At 38.6% G+C, this 22052-nt stretch overlaps 1 protein-coding gene across 5 annotated transcripts in view; it reads right to left on the bottom strand.

Moving 5' to 3' along the window:
- Nucleotides 1-22052, bottom strand: part of Ptprd (protein tyrosine phosphatase receptor type D) — a gene marked incomplete in the record, with an annotated part of 2622804 nt that overhangs the window by 1261544 nt on the left and 1339208 nt on the right.

The raw sequence follows: 22052 nt of genomic DNA, 5'->3' as shown, positions 1-22052 counted from the left end.
ATTTGGGAAAATATCTATATAAAGGAGGTTTATCATATCTCAGGATAAGATAATCAGAGATCTTTGGTTTATTATAGTCAAATTGTTAAAAGCACAAGCAAAGAAAGAATTTCTTATATCTCTGAAAGAAAAGCACTAGGCTCCATTTAAAGTATCTTTGTTAGACTAGCATAGCTCCTTAACAGGAACATTGTAGGTCAAGAAGAGAGGATGTTATTTTCCAAGTCCCCAATAAAAATAATTGCCAACCATGATTACTAAGCACAGAGCTATCCTTTCAACAGGGAGAGAAAAAATTCTTCTAAAATATTAAAACTGGCAGAATGAAGATATAAGTCTGCCAGAAGAATGTATTCCTGAAAGAAAAATAAAAAGTGCTAAGAATTATCAATACAGTATACCATCAAACTACAAGGATCTGAAAAGAGAAGTGAATAAAAATATTCAAAATAATTAGAACATAAATCAATGATAAAAATCTCTTATTATCAACAGTAATTTGACGACAAATGCTTGAATTACCCAGTTACATGTAAAAATAGGTGAGTATATTTGTGCTGTTTTGATTTTAGAGGCAGGGCTTTACTCTGTAGCCCTTGCTGGCCTGGAGATCACCATGTAGCCTCGGTTGTCTACTCTCTTACTTCAGCTTCTGAAATACTGGGATTATAGTTCTACACCAAGGAACCTGATTCACTGTGATTTTTTTTAAAGCCCCAACAATATATTGTCCTACAAGAAGCTCAGAGTATCAATAAAGCCAGAGACAGACACACAGACAGACACACACACACATACACATACACACACACACACACACACACACACACACACACACACACACACGCGGAAGAAAATGAAAAAATGGAAAATGATGCTTTGAACAAACAGAAACTTATACTGAGTGAGATTAGAAACGTTGGTAGGTTTTTAAGACAAGAAACTGTGTGAAGAGATAAAGAATCAAATGATCAATGAACAAGAAGTTCTGAATTTTACAAGTCTACATATACCTAATGTTGGGGTGCCCAACTTTTTAAAAATAAGCACTTTAGGGCTCAAAGGGAGAATTAAGTTTTTATTTTATTTTATTTATTAGTTACATTTTATTAACTCTGTATCCCAGCTGTATCCTGTTCCCTCATTCCCTCCCAAAACCTCCCTCCTTCCCTCCCTCCCTCCCTCATCTCGTTCCTGCCCCTTTCCAAGTCTACCGATTGGGGAGGACCTTTTCCCCTTTCATCTTACCCTGTTTTATCAGGTATCTTCAGGACTGGCTGCGAAGTCCTCCTCTGTGGCCTAGCAGACTGCTCCTCCCTTGGTGGATGGGGAGGTCAAAGAGCCTGCCATTGAGTTCCTGACAGAAATAGTCCCTGTTCCCCTTACCATGGGAAACCAATTAGTTACTGAGCTACTACGGGCTTCATCAGAGCGGAGGTTCTAGGTAATATCCATACAAGGTCCTTGGTTGCATGTCAGTCTCATAAAAGACCCCTGTGCCCAGATATATTTGGTCCTTGTGGAGCTCCTATCCTTTCCACGTAATACAAACTCCTCCTTTCATATGATTCCCTGCACTCTGCTGAAAGTTTGGTTATGAGTCTTAGTATCTGCTTTGATACACTGCTAGGTAGAGTCTTTCAGGGCCCCCCTGTGGTAGGCTCCTGTACTGTTACTTGTTTTCTCCTACCTCCAATGCCCAACCCATTTGTCTTTCTAAATGAGGATTGATCATCTTACCCCGGGTCCTCTTTCTTGTTTATCTTCTTTAGGTGTCTAGATTTCATTATGCTTATCATATCTTATAGGACTATATGAGTGAGTATATACCATGTGCGTCTTTCTCCTTCTGGGATACCTCACTCAGAATGATCTTTTCTAGATCCCACCATTTGCCTGCAAATTTCATGATTTCCTTGTTTTTAATTGCTGAGTAGTATTCCATTGTGTAAAAATAAGTTTTAATATAGTAACAGTGGGTAGTTCTTCCTCATAACAAGACAAGTACCATGAAGACTGTGTTTTCTTTCCTTATTGTGTATGGAAGCTAGCAAAAGTCTGATAGTAATTAGTGGAGATTGGAGATCGTGTAGATGAGAAAGGGAGGGAAAAGGATAAAGGAATACCATGTGGAACCCTACTAACAAATAATAAGACATTTGTTAAAAACAAGAATATAATGTTTGTATCTCAAAATAATATAATATTAATCAGTAGAGGCGATGCACATTGAAAAAAAGGCACACCAGAGGAAATATTCTTCCCTTTCTTCTAAGGGCACCTTAGAGAGTGTTTCTAAATTCCAGATTCTGCGTGGAATTCTCCCACATACTCTTCCTTCCCATGAGAGGGAGAAAACTGAGTGCATGGTAGGTCTGATCTTAGGAGATAACTGGGAATCATGTAAAGGTTACCAGATAGAATGCATTACAATATGTTATATTTCGCCAATGACCATGCTATTATATCTTAGGAAAGAATTTTCTTCTTGAGGAGCTCAGACAAGCTGTCTTGGTAGGACAGTGGGTATAAGCAGAACATGGTGTCCTAGTTTCTTCTGGTACTCTCAGTATCCCATAACCACTGCTGTGTAAACCAGACACAGTAAGTAAAAATAGTACTTCCTGAAAGATTTTACTGTAATGTTAAATTCCACATTATATTTACAAATTCATAATATAACATTTAGATTATCTTCATACCAGATATTGTTATCAAAATAATATTGATCATATCTCACATTTCTTACAAACACCCACCTATGGTGTACATGGAATACAAATCAACTATAAAAAAAGTAATTAGGGGGATCCCAGACCCAGAAAAACATGCATTGTCTGTATTTACTTATAAGCAGATATTAGCCATAAAGAAGAGGATAACCATGCAACAATACACAGTTCCAAAGAAACCAAGAAAGGCACAAGAGAAGATGCTTGAATATCACTCAGAACAAGAAATAAAATAGACATCTGAACTAGATGGAGGGAGGGAACTGGGTAGGCGAGGGCAAGGGAAGGGAAACTGGGATAAAGAAAAAGTGTGCAGAGAAAAGGTGAGGAGGGCTGAGTGAGAGGACCAAAAGAGAGAATGGAAATTGATGGAGGGTACCTCTGGTATAGAGTGGGCCCCTGGATGTCTATGGTATTGACCCTCGCTGGAACTCCTAAGAGCAGGGGTTAAGGAGTATGAATAGCCACCTCCTTTAGTTAGGTGGGACTCCCAGTGAGGGGTGAGGAAACCAACCCACCTATAAAACATTTGCCCCCCAAACTTCTCTTGCAGATAAGAAGTGTAGTGGTAAAGATGGAGCAGAAATTGAGGGAATGGCAAACCAATGACCAGACCAACTTGAGACCCACTTCATGAGAGAGAGCCAAACTCTATCACTCTTAATGATACTCTGCTATGCTTGGAGAAAGGAGACTAGCATATTGTCTTCTAAGAGGCTTCATACAACAGCTGATGAAAACAGCCAAAAAATAGGAATAGTTTGGAGAATTTTGTGGAAGAGTATGAGGAAGGATGAAGGGGACCAGAGGGAAGAAGGACACCATGAGAAGACTTATAGAGTCAACTGACTTGGACCCATAGGAGCTCATAGAGGTTGAATCACCAATCAAAGAGCTTGCATGGACTGGACCTAGTCTCACTACACATGTGTAGCAAATATGTAATGTGGTCAGCAAGTGGGGAATGGGAGGACAGGGGTGGGAGGGGTGGAACTGGGGAAAGAGGAGGGAAGGGGCTACAATAAGCTGTAAAGTTATTAAATTAAAAAAATGACAAAAGAAAAATCCAGTAACTTTAGTTGAATCAATTTTAAAATCTGATAAGAGTATTTTACGTGACTGAAATATTTTGAAAATAGAAATAAACACACAATATAATTTATAATATGTATAAATAATATACTTGATGGAAACCTGTCCATGTTTCTTCTTTAAAAAATGGTTTGGTTCTGATTGTCTACTTTTAGAGCTCCCTGTACCCTTTATGTCTTTCTTTCTACTCCTTCTTTCATAAAATTCCATGCACTCTGCCCAAAGTTTGGCTGAGACTCAAAGTTTGGCTGTATTGGGCTTCTGCATCAATACATTGCAAGACAGAGTCTTTCAGAGGCCCTCTATGGTAGGATCCTGTCCTGTTCCCTGTCTTCTCCTGCTTCTGATGTCTATCACATTTGCCCTGAGGATTGAGCATCTTCCCTAGGGTTTTCCTTGTTGTTTAGATTCTTTAGGACCAACAGAGCCAAAAAGCAGGACTGTGGGGACCCTGCAGAGACTGATAACCCAATCGAGAATCATGCATGCAGAGGACCTAAAACCCCTGCTCAGATGTAGCCCATAGACTCAGTCTTTAAGTGGGTTTCTCAGTAAGGGGAGCAGGGGCTGTCTCTGGCATGAACTCAGTGGCAGGCTCTCTGATCACCTTCCCCTGTAGGGGGTGTAGCCTTGCCAAACCACAGAGGAAGACAATGCAGCCAGTCCTGATGAAACCTGATGAGCTAGGGTCAGATTGAAAGGGAGGAGGACCTCTTGTAACAGTAGACTAGGGGAGGAGCAAAGAAGGAGAAGAGAGAGGGAGGAAGGGATTGGGAGGAGATGAGGATACCAAGTGAATAAATTGTAATAAATAAGACTCTAGCTAGCAGTGTTTTCAAAGCAAAGACTCATGACCAAACCTTTGGCAGAGTACAGGGAATCATAAGAAAGAAGAGGAGTTAGTCTGATGGGGAAAGGATAGGAGCTCCACAAGGACCAAATATATCTGGGCACAGGGTCTTTTCTGAGACTGACATTCAACCAAGGACCATGTATGGATATAATCTAGAACCTCTGCTCAGATGTAACCTGTGGTAGCTCAGTAACCAATTGGTTTCCCATAGTGAGGGGAACAAGGACTATTTCTAACAGGAACTCAATGACTGGCTCTTTGACCTCCCCCCCCAAGGGAGGAGCAGTCCTGTTAGGCTACAGAGGAGGACTCTGTAGCCAGTCCTGAAGATACCTGATAAAACAGGATCAGATGATTGGGGAGGAGGTCCCCCCTATCAGTGGACTTGGCAAGGGGCAGGGTGGAGATGAGGGAGGGAGGGAGGGACTGGGAGGGAATGAGGGATCGGGACACGGCTGGGATACAGAGTTAATAAAATGTAACTGATAAGAAAAAAATAAAATTCAAAAAAATAAAAATAAAAATTTTAAAATGAAAAAAAATGATATTGTAAGATTAATGTTGGTATTCTTCATAATAAATGAATTTTAAAGTATGCTATTTTTTGTCAAAATATGTAAAACATCATTTTTTTTACTTCAAAGAAAGTTACAGGTCTTCTTATTCTGGATTTTCTGTTGTCTATCAACTTGGACAAATACATCACTACATTCCTTGGGTTTATTTTTCATGTTCTTAAACATCTTCCCCTCCAGTGAAATCAAAGTAGTCATTACTGAACTTCTAGCTGTTTTGATCTTGTAATTAATCTTTAGAATTAACTTTCAAAGTTGAAAAAAATTCCTGTTGTAAATCTGGTAGTATTGGTATTATTTTTTTCTTATTTTAACATATTTATTCTTTACTGAATTTTCACACATCACACAGACCAGCAGATAGAAACACATTCATAATGACTACAGTGCATATATCTAATGTCTGTCTCCTTTTTAGATTCTATGTATGCTGAACCATCTCTCCTGTCCAGCTTCTAAAAAGCATTTAATGTAGTTTAAAATATTCTTAATTGGCATATTAAGAAAAACACACGTGAGGGGCCAAGATGGCGGCACCGGGAGAACACCTTGTCTGAGAAGCAGGACAACACACTCCGTGCAGCGACCAGGAGACTGAACTCTGGGCCCTAAAACAACAGCTATCGTGTTTCCCAGGTGAGGGGAGGCTCTCACAGCTTGGGAATCCATCGGGTCCACTCTCAGCTGCACAGCCAGAACCCAGAAGAGAACCCCGCTAACACGGGCTTTGGGTCTCCTGGCTGGTGCCGAAAGCCTGCTTGTCTCGATCACTTCCCCAGGCTGATTGGTGGGTCAAGGTTGCCTGAGGCTGGGAGTCCCAGTCGCAAAAAAACCCCACAGGGAAGGAAAGTTGCCAGACTGGTCACAGGTCACCCAGTCTTTCCCTGGAAGGTCTCTCCGACCACGGGTACCTGCCGCCATCACAATTGAGCTCCCCCCGCACACGGATTGCAGCTGCACGCCCAGCTCAAAATCCCTACTCCCTCTTCGGAGGAGGCAGGAGGCATCCAGCAGAATCTGCCACAGACCACATTGTCTGTACTCCAACCTGAGATCGGGGCTGAGAAAACCCCATCCTTTCAGGCACTCCCCCAAACACCACCATCACCCTGCCACAGTGGAGCAGAAGGATAAAGAGGTGCACAGAGGCTTCACAGTGCCGGAACTCCAGTGCTGCCGGCTGCTCCTAGCAAACAAACTACAGCTTGGGATATGGGACTGTGGTCATTCTACACGTCCTGAGATTATCCTGGGTCCAGCGCAATAAGGTCTATCAGCAAGTTCTATCACTGGCGCCCCCCCCCCCCCCGACCCCTGGCAGAGAAACGCCGGCTCAGGGCTCAGGATCCGACTGAGAAGCCCCAACCCCTGCTGGCACTGCCCTGAGAGCACCTCCATAAGCTTGCCCTAGCAGAGGAGAAGGTCTGAGGTGAAGGACAGAGAGGCAGCCTGCCAAGGACACAGCACCTTCTCTCCAGCTCACCCAGTGGCTCCTAGCAGAGCAACCCAAGCTCTGGATCTGAGGACACTCAACACTACCCGGTACTCTCTTGGGATCAGCAAACATAGATTCTACTACTAGGCTGCTTCTGGCAGAGAGATCTGGGCCCGGGATCTGGGATTGAGTACACTCATCCTAAATCTTTCCCGAGCCACCCAGGGACCAGTCAACATAACCCCTCCTGGCAGAGGGAAAGGACAAAAAGGCAGCACACAGGAAAGGTGGACACCGAGTCCTGTGGCCACAGTGTCACAGAGCTGACTGTTAGCCTACCCGTGCACTTCCGCAGCAGGACCAAAACAGAGAGTAGTGAGCAAGGGGAACCCCTGTGCATTCCAACTGGTCCTGCAAGAGAGTGATTGAGCCTTCTAGGGAGAGATTTCCCCAGACTCAGGGCCTCTCCACAGAAGCAACCAGACGAGATCCCTTCCACCCACACCCCTAGTATGGGCATCATAGGGATTCTTGGGATAGCGACCCCAACATTGAAGCCTCTGCCTTGCGGGTCCACCAGGGTAATCCAGGCAAACAATCCCTGGATCTCAGTCAGAACTGCGTAATAGTGGCTTGCAGGCCACTGCAATAGTCAGAGAATCCGCGCATGTACACTGCGACCACTAGAAGCGCACGTGAATAGCGCCAGCGTCACATTCTTTACTTAGGCAAAACTGAAAACACAGTGCACACTCCCAAAGCAGTGAACCTCTCTCATCTTCCTGAGGAAAAAAAAAAAAAAAAAAAAAAAACAGTCCAGAAAACAGAAAGAGAGGATCATAGCCCAAACTACAATCTCGAGGAACAAACAGTGAGGATTATAAATAACCAGATGGCTAGAGGCAGACGTAAGAACACTCCCAACAAAAATCAGGACATAATGACTTCACCAGCAACCCCACAAAACAATGGACACTTCAATTCACTAGATATACAAGAAAACGACCTCAAAACTATGTTTCTCCAGCTATTAGAGGCCCATAAAGATGAAATGAACAAAGCCCTCAGAGAAATAACCAAAGAAATCGAGACTAACCAAGAGGAAACAAATCGTGCTCTCAGAGAAATGACCACAAAAATTGAGGCAAACAGAGAAGAAATGCACAAAGCTCTCAAAGAAATGTCCACACAAATGAAGGCAAATAAAGAAGAAATAAACAAAGCTCTCATAGAAATACAGGCAATTATACCCAAAGAAGTAGAGGCACAATTAGTGATACAGAGAGAGGAAACGGACAAAAAAATAGAAGCTATCATTGAAAAGCAGGAGTCCACATTCAAACAGATGAAGGAAATGGTGCAAGACATGAAAACAGAATTAGAATCAATAAAGAAAACACAAATAGAGAAAAACCAGGAGCTGGAGAACATAGAGAAAAGATAAGGAACTACAAAGGTAAGCATCAACCACAGAATACAAGAGATGGAAGAAAGAATCTCAGAAGCCGAAGATACACTTGCGGAAACTGACAAGTCTCTCAAAGAAAAAATAAAATCAGAAAAGTTCCAAACACAAAACATCCAAGAAATCAAGGACACCATGAAAAGACAAAACCTAAGAATAATAGGAGTAGAAGAAAAAGAAGACATCAGGCTCAAAGGTCAGGAAAATATTTTCAAGAAAATTATAGAAGAAAACTTTCTCAACTTAAAGAGGGAGATGGCCAGAAACATACAAGAGGCCTACAGAACACCAAGTAGACTAGACCAGAAAAGAAATTCTTCACGTCACATCATAGTCAAAACACTGAACCTACAAAACAAAGAAAAAATTCTAAAAGCAGCAAGGGAAAAAGGCCAAGTAACATATGAAGGTAGACCTATCAGAATCACACCAGATTTCTCAACAGAAACTATGAAAGCCAGAAGGGGGGCCTGGACAGAAATCATACAGTCCTTAAGGGACCACAGATTCCAACCCAGACTACTATACCCAGCAAAACTTTAAATCAACATAGACGGAGAATTCAAGATATTCCAAGACAAAACCAAATTTAAACAATATCTACATAGTAACCCAGCTCTACAGAAGTTACTAGAAGGGAAACTCCAAACCAAAGAAAACAACTACATCGAAGGAAACAGAGGAAATAGATAACTACACAACAAAAAAACCAAAAGAAGACAAGCAATGAAACTCAGTGACACCACCAACACCACATCTAAAGTAAGTAACAATTGTTGGTCACTAGTTTCTATCAACATCAACGGACTCAACTCCCCAATTAAAAGACACAGACTAACAGAATGGTTGCGGAAACAGGATCCAACATTCTGTTGCATCCAAGAAACACACCTATGCAACAAAGATAAACACTACCTCAGAGTAAAGGGGCTGGAAAAAATGTCTTTCAAGCAAATGGTTCCAGAAAACAAGAGGGAGTAGCCATCCTAATATCTAATAAAATAGACTTTCAACCCAAGTTAATCAAAAAAGATAAGGACAGCCACTATATTCTCATCAAAGGAAAAATCCACCAAGAGGACATCACAATTTTGAATATCTATGCCCCAAATACAAGAGCACTTACATTGGTAAATGAAACAATATTAAAGCTTAAATCACACATTGATCTTAAAACCCTAATAGTGGGAGACTTCAACACTCCACTCTCACCAAGGGACAGATCAGCTAGACAGAAAACTAATAGGGAAATAAAAACACTTACAGAGAGCCTAAATCAAATGGACCTAATAGACGTCTACAGATCTTTTCATCCAAACTCAAAAGAGTATACCTTCTTTTCAACACCGCATGGATCCTTCTCCAAAATAGACCATATAATTGGTCATAAAACAAGCCTCAAAAGATACAAAAAGTTTGAAATAATCCCTTGTATTCTATCTGACCACCATAGACTTAAGCTGGACCTCAACAACAACAGAAATAACAATAGCCTACATGCACATGGAAACTGAACAACTTGTTACTCAACGACAGCTGGGTTAAGGAAGAAATAAAAAAAGAAATTAAAGACTTCCTAGAATTCAATGAAAATGAAGGCACAACATACACAAATTTATGGGACACATTGTAAGCAGTGCTCAGGGGAAAATTTATAGCACTAAGTGCCTGCAAGAAGAAATTCGTAGCATCACATACAAACAACTTAATGGCCCAACTGAAAACCCTAGAAAAAAAAGAAGCAGATACACCCAAGAGGAGCAGAAGGCTGGAAATAATCAAACTCAGGGCTGAAATCAATCAATTAGAAACAAATAAAACTATTCAAAGAATCAATGAAACAAAAAGCTGGTTCTTTGAGAAAATCAACAAGATAGACAAACCCTTAGCCAAACTAACTAAAAAGCAGAGAGAATCTATCCAAATCAACAAAATCAGAGATGAAAAGGGTGACATAATTACAGACACAGAGGAAATTCAAACAATCATTAGGTCATACTACAAAAGCCTATATGCCACAGAATTTGAAAACCTAAATGAAATGGACAATTTTCTTGATAGATTCCATCTTCCAACATTAAGTCAAGATCAGGTAGAAAGACTGAACAGCCCTATATCCCCCAAGGAAATTGAAGCAGTCATTCACAGTCTCCCCTCCAAAAAAAGCCCTGGGCCAGATGGTTTCAGCACGGAATTCTACCAGACCTTCAAAGAAGTGCTCACACCAATTCTCCTCAAACTATTCCACAAAATAGAAACAGAAGGTACATTACCAAACTCATTCTATGAAGCAACAGTCACGCTGATACCTAAACTACACAAAGACCCAACAAAAAGAGAGAACTTCAGACCTATCTCTCTTATGAACATTGACACAAAAATACTCAATAAAATACTTGCAAACCGAATCCAAGAACACATCAAAGATATCATCCACCACGACCAAGTAGGCTTCATCCCAGGCATGCAAGGGTGGTTCAACATATGGAAATCCATCAATGTAATCCACCACATAAACAAACTGAAGGAAAAAAACCACATGATCATCTCCTTAGATCCTGAAAAATCATTTGACAAAGTCCAACATCCATTCATGTTTAAAGTCTTGGAGAGATCAGGAATACAAGGCACATATCTAAACATAGTAAAGGCAATATACAGCAAGCCTATAGCCAACATCAAACTCAATGGAGAGAAACTTAAATCAATCCCACTGAAATCAGGGACAAGACAAGGCTGCCCACTCTCTCCCTACCTCTTCAACATAGTACTTGAAGTCCTAGCCAGAGCATTAAGACAACTAATGGAGATCAAGGGGATACAGATCGGAAAGGAAGAGGTCAAAGTGTCACTATTCGCAGATGATATGATAGTATATATGAGCGACCCCAAAAATTCAACCAGAGAACTCCTCCAGCTGATAAACACCTTCAGCAAAGTGGCAGGATACAAAATCAACGCAAAAAAAATCAGAAGCCCTCCTGTATACCAAAGACAAAAGGGCTGAGAAAGAAATTAGGGAAACAACACCCTTCACAATAGCCACTAATAACATAAAGTACCTTGGGGTGACACTAACCAAGCAAGTGAAAGACCTGTCTGAGAAAAATTTCAAGTCTCTGAAGAAAGAAATTGAAGAAGATCTCAGAAGATGGAAAGATCTCCCGTGCTCATGGATTGGTAGGATTAACATTGTGAAAATGGCCATCCTGCCAAAAGCAATCTACAGATTCAATGCAATTCCCATCAAAATACCAACTCAATTCTTTACACACCTTGAAAAAAAGATTCTCAGCTTCATATGGAGAAACAAAAAACCCAGAATCTCCAAAACAATCCTGTACAACAACAGATCATCTGGAGGTATCTCTATCCCCGATCTCAAGTTGTACTACAGAGCAATAGTAATAAAAACTGCATGGTATTGGCATAAAAACAGAAAGGAGGATCAATGGAACCGCATAGAAGACCCAGAAATAAACCCACACACCTATGAATACTCGATTTTTGACAAAGAAGCCAAAACCATTCAATGGAAAAAAGACAGCATCTTCAACAAATGGTGCTGGTCCAACTGGATGTCCACATGCAGAAAAATGAAAATAGATCTATATTTATCACCCTGCACAAAACTAAAGTCCAAGTGGATCAAAGACTTTGACATAACACCAGATACTCTAAATCTGTTAGAAGACAAAGTGGGGAACAGCCTAGAACTCATTGGCACAGGAGACAACTTCCTGAACAGAACACCAACAGCACAGGCTCTAAGAGCAACAATCAATAAATGGGACCTCATGAAACTGAAAAGCTTCTGTATAGCAAAGGACACCGTCATCAAAACAAAACGCCTGCCTACAGATTGGGAGAGAATCTTCACTAACCCTTTATCTGACAGAGGACTAATATCGAGTATATACAAAGAACTAAAGAAGCTGAAAAGCAGCAAAACAAGTAATCCAATTAAAAAATGGGGAACAGAGCTAAACAGAGAATTCTCGACAGAGGAATATCGAATGGCAGAGAAGCACTTAAAGAAATGCTCAACCTCATTAGCCATCAGGGAAATGCAAATCAAAACGATCCTGAGATATCACCTTACACCCATCAGAATGGCCAAAATGAAAAACTCAAGGGACAACACATGCTAGAGAGGTTGTGGAGAAAGGGAAACCCTCCTCCACTGCTGGTGGGAATGTAAACTGATACAACCACTCTGGAAATCTATCTGGTGCTTTCTAAGACAATTAGGAATAGTGCTTCCTGAAGACCCAGTTATACCACTGCTAGGTATATACCCAAAGTTTGCTGAAGTACACAAAAGGGATATTTGCTCAACCATGTTTATAGCAGCTTTATTTGTAATAGCCAGAACCTGGAAACAACCCAGATGTCCATCAACAGAGGAATGGGTACAGAAATTGTGGTATTTTTACACAATGGAATACTACTCAGCAATCAAAAAGGAGGAAATCATGAAATTTTCAGGCAAATGGTGGGATCTAGAAAAGATCATCCTGAGTGAAATATCCCAGAAGGAGAAAGACAAACATGGTATATACTCACTTATATAGACCTATAAGATATAATAAACATAATGAAATCTATACACCTAAAAAAGATAATCAAGAGAGTGGACATGGGGTAAGATTATCAATCCTCGTTTAGAAAAATAGATGGGATGCGCATTGAACATATGACAGGAGTCTATTGAACACATTTGAAAGTCTCTAACTAGCAGTGTTTTCAAAGCAAAGACTCATGACCAAACCTTCGGCAGAGTACAGGGAGTCATAAGAAAGAAGGGGAGTTAGTCTGATGAGGAAAGGATAGGAGCTCCACAAGGACCAAATATATCTGGGCACAGGGTCTTTTCTGAGACTGACATGCAACCAAGGACCACGTATGAATATAACCTAGAAACTCTGCTCAGATGTAGCCTGTGGTAGCTCAGTATCCAATTGGTTTCCCATAGTGAGGGGAACAAGGACTATTTCTAACAGGAACTCAATGACTGGCTCTTTGGCCTCCCCACCCCCCAAGGGAGGAGCAGTCCTGTTAGGCTACAGAGGAGGACTCTGTAGCCAGTCCTGAAGATACCTGATAAAACAGGATCAGATGAATGGGGAGGAGGTCCCCCCTATCAGTGGACTTGGCAAGGGGCAGGGTGGAGATGAGGGAGGGAGGGATGGACTGGGAGGGAATGAGGGATCTGGACACGGCTGGGATACAGAGTTAATAAAATGTAACTGATAAGAAAAAAATAAAATTCAAAAAAAAAATGAAAAAAATATTCTTAATTACAGATGCCAAAATAAAATTAGTTTCCATTATTTTATATAGTGGAAATAGAATGTATACGTTAGTTTGGATAGTAAGAAATATAAAATTAAGGGTGCTGTCCTCCATAAATTTGATTTTATTTTGAGGTAAAAGGATATGTCAAAACTTCTAATCAAAGAAGAGCAGATGCAGCTGCTTTCTTGTCTACTCTAGTAAATCATCAGATAGATTGGTTTGCTATTCAAAAGAAAAATAAATGCTATGTTAGCCCAATGTATCATTCATTTAGGGAGACAGGAATCAATGAGAAGCTGCCATTATCTGTCAAAGGCAAGCTAGTTCATGAGGCGAATTTTATGAGTAGGCAAAGTTGAATAATATGAAGAAGCCAACTCCTCCTTCACAAATGGATGGAAGGACGCACACTTAGACTGTGCTTGGGCTAACATATACTCTTTTTTATTATTTAAATAAACAGGTATTCCAATGGGTGTTCCAGCCATGTCTATGGCATATACCAGATAGTTCTGTGTAAGTTTCATGGTCTGACACAAGATTTAAATATCTGCTATATTCAAAGCATTAAGTATTTTTTTTTGGTGTCTCTATGCTTTTGATCCTGTCTGCTCTTGTATTTGGAAATCAATATGTCTTCACAATAAATATTTTAATTTGTAAGTTGCCTCTACTTGTGGGTGTATGGAAGTGCATCCATATTATATTTATCCTCATAAAAACCAAAGAAAACAAGGAGGCATCTTTGGGGATGGACTATTATGGTGGTTATGGCAGCTGGGGCATTTCTCATATAGCAGCCAACATATAGGATTATCATATTCCATTGACAACGTAGCAGATTCTGATGACCTCAATTTCAAATGATAAAATTGTTGACATTTTACCTAAATCAATACTCTTCTCATGTCAAAGAAAAAGAATGAAGATTACCTGAAATGAATATTAAAGAATTTTTCCTTTCAGAGAAGTGAACTACAATAAAAAATGTCAAATCTGCTGTTTTATAATTGTCTTTATTCATAGGTCCTGTATTTCTTATCAAGATTTCTAATCTTATTAGTTTCTACTTTTTTACATTTAATTATAGAAAATGAATTGCTTTCCTGTACTTGTTCTGAACAAGTCAGTGCATCTGAGCTACTGTTTTGTTAGACTGCATGATAGCATATGTAAGCTATATTTCATGCAAAATGCATTTCATTCAGGTAGCAGTATGGCAGTCAGATTTTAAGTGTTAAGCATTTAAACTGTCATAATTTATGTCTTAAAAGGGCAAGAATGTCTTGAGATTTACACTCTAATGATATTTTCTTACTATAATGTTACTTCTAAAATCCTGTTTCCCATAAACGAAAATTATATACAATTACCAGAAAACTCCATTCATAATATACACACACATCAACTATTTTGTGTGCTTGTGTGATATACTGACAGTCATAGCGATCTGTTCTTAGATTTAATTAAACTGCTATCCTATTGAATTACTTCAATTACAGAAGCACATGCTACATTTATAATTAAATTATACATGATCATGATAATGAATCCTTACCTAACCTTTACCCAGTATAAACCTCACACCCTTCTTGTAGCCAAGTTTGGTTGCTCACTATGGAGCCCTCTGTAAGGTCCCATGGCCTTTTAGGGAAAAAAATGGTGCATTTTCATATTAATTAAAATGATGATTCCTATACTGCTGGGTAGGGTCTTTCAGAGGCCCTCTTGTGGTAGGCTCCTGTCCTGTTTCTTGGTTTCTCCTTCTTCCAATGCCCATCCCATTTATCTTTCTGAATGAGGATTGATTATCTTACCCAGGTTCCTCCTTCCTGCTTAGCCTCTTTAGGTGTACAAATTTTAGTAAGGAAGATGCTGAGTGTCATAACCAAACTTTGGGCTGAGTGCAGGGAATCTTAGGAAAGAAGGAAGAGTTAGTAAGGCCTGGAGGGGGACATGAGCTCTACAAGGAGAGCAACAGAACCAAAATATCTGGGCACAGGGGTCTTTTCAGAGACTGATACTCCAACCAAGGACCATTCATGGATATAACCCAGAACCCCTGCTCAGATGTAGCCTATGACAGCTCAGTCTCCAAGTGGGTGTCCTAGTAAGGGGAATAGGGACTCTTTCTGACATGAACTGATTGGCCTGCTCTTTGATCACCCTCTCCCCTGAGGGAGGAACAGCCTTGTCAGACCACAGAGGAAGGCAATACAGCTAGTCCTGATGAGACCTGATATGCTAGGGTCAGATGGAAGGGGAGGAGGACCTCCCCTATCAGTATACTTGGAGAGGGACATGAGTGCAGATGAAAAGAAGGGTGGAATTGGGAGGGACTGAGGGAGGGGGCTACAGCTGGGATAAAAAGTGACTAAACTGTAATTAATATAAAAAAGAGAAAAGAACCAAAAATGATGATTGCTGAAGTTGAGTAAACTATCTGTGCTCAGCTTTCATGTGAAGTGGGTGTTAGAGATCATTTTATGCACTCTTGCAAGGTATCTCACCCCATGCTCAGTTTGCCTTGGAAACCTAAAGACTCATAATTACCTTACAGTCTTGGAACTATAACATTACAGGTGGGTTTTTCGCCTACTTGTGCATCTTAGTTATGTAGACAGGAAAGAGACTAGACAATGTAGATGAAATACAGATTTTCCATTTTAGATTGCTGATAAAAGGATCCATATTTCCCTGCTAAAACAATCAGGGCTTCAGTACTTTACTCAAGTCATGCCATGTGTTTTCTTAACTTATTTTCTAAATACTCTAATATAAAGTTTATATTTTCCATTTTACTTCTTCAATGTCTAAATAAGATAAGCAAGAACTATAATAACACAAAACCTGCATTTCACTGAATCTGATACTCAATATATTTCATATGGAAAATGATCATCCCCTCCCCCAAGTACCATATTATAAATCACTGTCAGTAGTACTCAGTAGCTGTGAGTCCTGCATAGTCTTATTTCTGCACACATCTGTATAGCAACAGAGCCTACATATCTGTGCCAGATATATAATTGAAATAGTCCACGTAGAAGCATTGGTTATAAATTTGGATTCTAGCCAACTTCATATGGAATAGTTCCCTGGGTCAGCCAGCGGTATCAGGATTCACTGTTAGCCTTTCCCTCATTCTTCCTCTTATTCTCCAAGTCCCGATTTTCTCTGCTGGATTCACACTCAGATATTGTGTGCCCCAAAAGTAGACATCATGATATGCATACTGCAATCTTCATTGTGGCAATTTAACATTCTAAAATTGTAGTTTCTGGACTGGAGATATAACTCAGTGGGAGTATATTTACCAAGCATGCACACAGCCCTGAATACAATTTTCAAGCAAGCAAGCAAGCAAGCAAACAAATATCTGAAAAAGTTATCATTTATGTGAACTACTATACAGAAACATGGTAAAATAAAAAATAAAGGCGGTATATTTAACTATATGTCAACCATGCCATTTATGAATAATGGAACTGAAATTGAGTCTTAAATGGTAAAAGAACACCTAAACTTTCAAACTCTCTTCTTTCGATGAGAAATAGTCCAGAGTCACAGTAGTTCCTTAACGCTACATGAAGGAAGCCACTATAACAGCATTCCTCAGTCCATGATCATCTCTTAAGATGTACAAACTCTTCTGACTGTATTTCTGTTATGGGATTTTGAGAAAAGTAATAATTAACTTAGGAATGTTTTCATCTCTTCTGCCAATTTTTTAACATTTTAACTCATCAGTCAAGCCAGTGTCTTGTTCATTTGGAGAACATAGGTAACAAGTAAGAGAATATATAGAACAATTGAATAATCAACATCTAGAGAAAATGAATAAAGTGATATGTTAAGAGACAACTGAAAATAGAGGTTATGTCAGTAAAGTTTACTTCAGTTTATGTATCTGTATCATCTTTATAAGATGGTCATTGTTAATAGATATGCTACCTCAGATTTATAACTGTGTTCACACACAGCCTTTGGAATAATGTATCAATTTAAATGTTAGTTTACTCGTAAAAAATTCAAAGTGTTGATGACATGTTGCCATTTTATAAAAGAAATAGAGTAAGTAATTAGAGTCACTGATTTTTTTTTTTTTTTTTTTAGACAAGTTTTCTCTGTGTAGCCTAGCTGTCCTGGACTCATTTTGCAGATCAAGCTGGCCTTGAACTCACAGAGATCTGCCTGCCTCTGCCTCAGCTGGGATTACAGGTATGTGCTATCACCCCTGGCTTAGTTGATAATTTTCTATCAGCCTTCATGCTATTATTTCTGAGCTATACAAGAAAAGGATTATTTATACTCAGACTGGCCTCAGGGTGAAGTTATGGTCCCAGTCCATGGTTTACTGAAGGGGTTGTATTCAAATTTAGAACTACTATACTTAACAGCTTTTATTTTATCTCCTGAGCCAAATAACTTCATGGTAAATAATTAGTACTTTATCATGGTGGCCTCAGCTTTGTAGGGCCTTTGACAAACAAAGCGTAGTTTGGGTTTATGCAGACATTATGCTAAGATTAACAGCAGTTGTTTATGGATAACTGAGATAAATGTAGACCAATTCATCTTACCAACATGGACTTCTTAAAGGTAAAGAACTATTAGTAATTAATCTATGTTGAAATTAAATTGAGACTAGCTCAGTCAATAGAGCTGGTGTGTTCTCTAACTCCAGGGGGAAGTGACAGCATGTTAAGCTTTTAAATCTCAGACCGTTTGTTTATGTACACTTGTACTTTTCATCTCAATTATGAGTGACTTTGTCTCATCTTGGTTTCAAAGGTAAGTGGTGTGGTGTTCAAAGTTGTCCATGAGAATTATTATTAAAAGAAAGAACTGATATTCACGCGAGGGTCTCTCATACTCTTCTGAATGCACGTATTACTCAATCCTGACACTTGATCATTGTAACAAAATTATGTTACTAACTTGTGATATTGACAGTGATGATGTAATAAATACCATACAGTGATGTCATAATAACCAAATGATCTCAATACACATGTGCTTTTAAAATGAGACTAGGTAGTTCAGGAAGAATACACACCTCTGCCTTTGGAGGCTCTCTAGTTGTATTTGACGATTTTCTCTGTAATAACTGGTTGTCACAGATTTAGAATGAGACCCTATCTGGGGCTATTCTAAAGGTTACCAAGAATTAATAGAGTCCAACAATAATAGAAACATAACATTTACATTGTGTGTGCATGTGTTTGTTCCTAAAACCTTTAGGGCTTATCCAGTTATTATGATTTTGCTTGCTTCAACTGACTCTAATAATTTTGAATTTTTATTAAGTGTGGGTAAATTGTTTTGATAATGAACAAACCCATCAAGTCTCTCTCAGATTGATGAGGTTTGCACTGTTAACTACCTGGGTGGCTATCTGTCTTAGTTATTTTCCCATTGCAATGATAAGATACCATGACCAAGGCAGCTTATAAAAGAAAACAATACATTGTGCTAAGGTTTCAGAGAGTAAGAGTCCTTGATGATAGAGAAAAGGCACAGAGGTAGCAACAGTAGAGTCCTCACATCTTGATCCACTAGGTTAAGATATTGCACTCGAGGAATGGCCTGAGTTTTCTGAAACCTCCAAGCCTACCACCTCCTCCAAGGTTGTACTTCCTCATCTTGCACAAACTACTCTAACAAACAGGGACCAAGTATTCAAACATGAACATGCAGGGGCCAGTCATCAAAACCACCACATTATCATATGAAACACTAAAGTTTAATCTTATGAATTTGCTTTAGATAAATATTATAAAATATGATGACAGCACAAATCTACAACCTTCTATAATTTATTTTTACTTACATAAACTTTTACTTCTCAATAACAATACTATTTTTCTGATGTGTAATAATATTTTATATAAATATGGGTAGTATCAATCATAGATGGACAGTCTGACTAATATTCAAGGGAACAAACCAGTGTAACTACTTCCCAGATGAGCAGATGAGATAGAACCACCAAAGCTCCTGCTTGTTCCCTGACAGTTCTCACAATCACAGACTGGCTTTACCTGCCTTGAATTTTCCTGCAGATGGTAAAACACTTGTGTTCCTTCACATAATGTCCCTAGGCCATTCCATTCACAGCACCATTTCCCATTGGTGTGGAGTGCACATTGGCCATATCATCATGTATTTGGTATTTTTCTATGAGCATCTCTATGTGTGAAGTTGCCAGATTGAAGAGTATATCTTATAAATACTTTGGAGGAATCCTTCATGATTGTGCTACTAATTTACATCCCTCGTGATAAGTATGAAGACTCTATAATGTTTTAGATTCTAAAATTATGGGAGGTTTATTGTTATACAACAAAAGCCCAACTAAAATATAATTGAAACAAATAGTTAAAAAATAGTATATACTAGTAAGAAACTAAGTATCCCCTTTAATTGTTCTTCCCATTATTTTTTGAAAAACAAGGTTTTTCACTGAACGTAAATTAATGTACACTGTCTGGTTTGCCAACTTGAAGATCCTTCTGCCTTAGCTTTCCTTCCACAGTGATTACTTAAACTTCAAAGTCTAGCTTTTACACATGAGTACAGGAATTAAATTCAGATTTCATGCTTGCATGGCATGTACTTTTATGAGTGAAATATTGTCCTAGGCCTAGATCGCATTGTTTATATTTAGGAACTCTGAATTCTGGACACAATTAAGAGGTACTTAGTATCTCTATGCTAATTATGTAAGTGCTACAAATTTATTCAACATATTTAATTTCTTTCTGCATGTAGCACTAAAACATTCAATTAATATCCTAAACATTGTTGTATGCAATTCAAGTGGAATAAAATAGACTTGACTGGTAAGTAATGGTAATAATGTTCATGGATCTTTGGAGAAGACATTTTAAGCAGATTGAATCCATGTCAAATTGGAAAGTAAAGCTTAATTATTCTATTTCATATCCCATAATAACACAAACTACTTCCAAGGAACTACAGTTGTAAATAAGAGTAAATATAATGAAAAAAATTCTGTTGAAAATAATAGCAATGCTAGACAGATGGGTCATACATACATATGTTTTATATGAATTTTATGATAAAATAAAATTTAACTGGTGACTTGGGAAGATTATCACACCATAAACTACTACAAATATAAAGTTTTATTTTCATGAGCAAAAACAAAAGCAAGGACAATGTTTGATGCTAAAACTTTCTAAGATTTATTTTTCTACCATATAATTTTTCTAGCAACTGCACAGAAAATACCAGTTATAAAATTTACTCCTATCTGTACTCAGACAATGACGACATTATTGATTTTGTTGGGAGTTAAATGGATCCATTCAAAGGTCCATGAATACAATTTGAAAAATTCCATTTATGGTTAAGGATATGGTGAGTAGTTTAGTTACCATTCTGAAATCACACTTTGATGCTAACAGTAGTCTTGATTATTATGTTTGAGTTATTGATCATGGAAGGTAAATGACAAAATTGTTCCAATAAAAAACACAGACTTAATTAAATTGAAAGTATAGTTGACATATAAAGCTCTCTTCAAGCTTACAAAAATTTTCTTTTAGATCTTAGAACTGAAAGAAAGAAAGAAAGATGTAACAAATTATATACAAGATCATTAAACTAAGTTAAAATAGTCACTCAGAAATGATGAAACATTTGATAATAAAATCAACAGTTGTTTAATTGGACTAAAAGTCCACTTAACAGGAGGAAAATTGTGCTAACTACTCATGGCTGGTAGTTAGAGGCCATGGAGCCTATAGGAAACCACACTATTGCCACTTTGCCACACCAATATAAACCCTAACAGTATTTTCAGCCTGTATGATATTAATACTGATAAGTGTAGCTCCAACTTAACAGCAAAGAAGCTTCTTTTTGCAGCAGATATAAAACATCACAGAAATCCACAACTGGTCAGAATTCACAGATTAACTGATGATTGGTTTTCCAGCCAAAACTGATAGATCTGCAACACAAGTCCTATACTTAAGGCTTCAGGGAACATCTCAGAAGAGAGTGCATAAATATTGTAAAAGCCAGAGTAGCAAGAAATCTGAAGAAAGATCGTGTCTTCCATATGTGACAAGAAAATACAGCCATGAAAGCTCAATAATATGGTCACCTAAATAGGAGCACAATGATAACCCTGGTTGACATGCCAACATGGCTGAGGAAATCTTGCAAGGACTTATCCTAGTTACAAAGCTACTAACATTTAATGACTTCAGAGAGAAAGAGAATCAGTCTTCGGAAGTTGAGGCCTCTCGTTAATTGATGCCTAAAACCAAGGATTCATCCCTAAAATCATAGGCACAAAAGCAATACTAAATGGACTCACACTCAGCAGGTTGTATTTATATATTTATTCATATACGTATATTGTCATACATATGTGACACACAGATATATATGAAATAATTAAAGTGAAATATAAAAAATATAAATTAATAGTGATGAAAGGAAAAAGAGAGCATGAATTTGAGAGGGAGTGAAGGGAAGTGGGGTCACAGGAGGCATCAGAAAAAAGAAAAGAAGAAGGAAGATGACATAAATGTAATCACATGTTTAAAATTAAAAATAATTTTAA

This window comes from Psammomys obesus, unplaced genomic scaffold (genome assembly GCF_907164565.1).
Source record: "Psammomys obesus unplaced genomic scaffold, mPsaObe1.curated_primary_1811, whole genome shotgun sequence".
Classification (NCBI taxonomy): domain Eukaryota; kingdom Metazoa; phylum Chordata; class Mammalia; order Rodentia; family Muridae; genus Psammomys; species Psammomys obesus.
The sequence above is the reverse complement of the archived record's forward strand: the minus strand, read 5'-3'. Positions and strand labels throughout refer to the sequence as shown.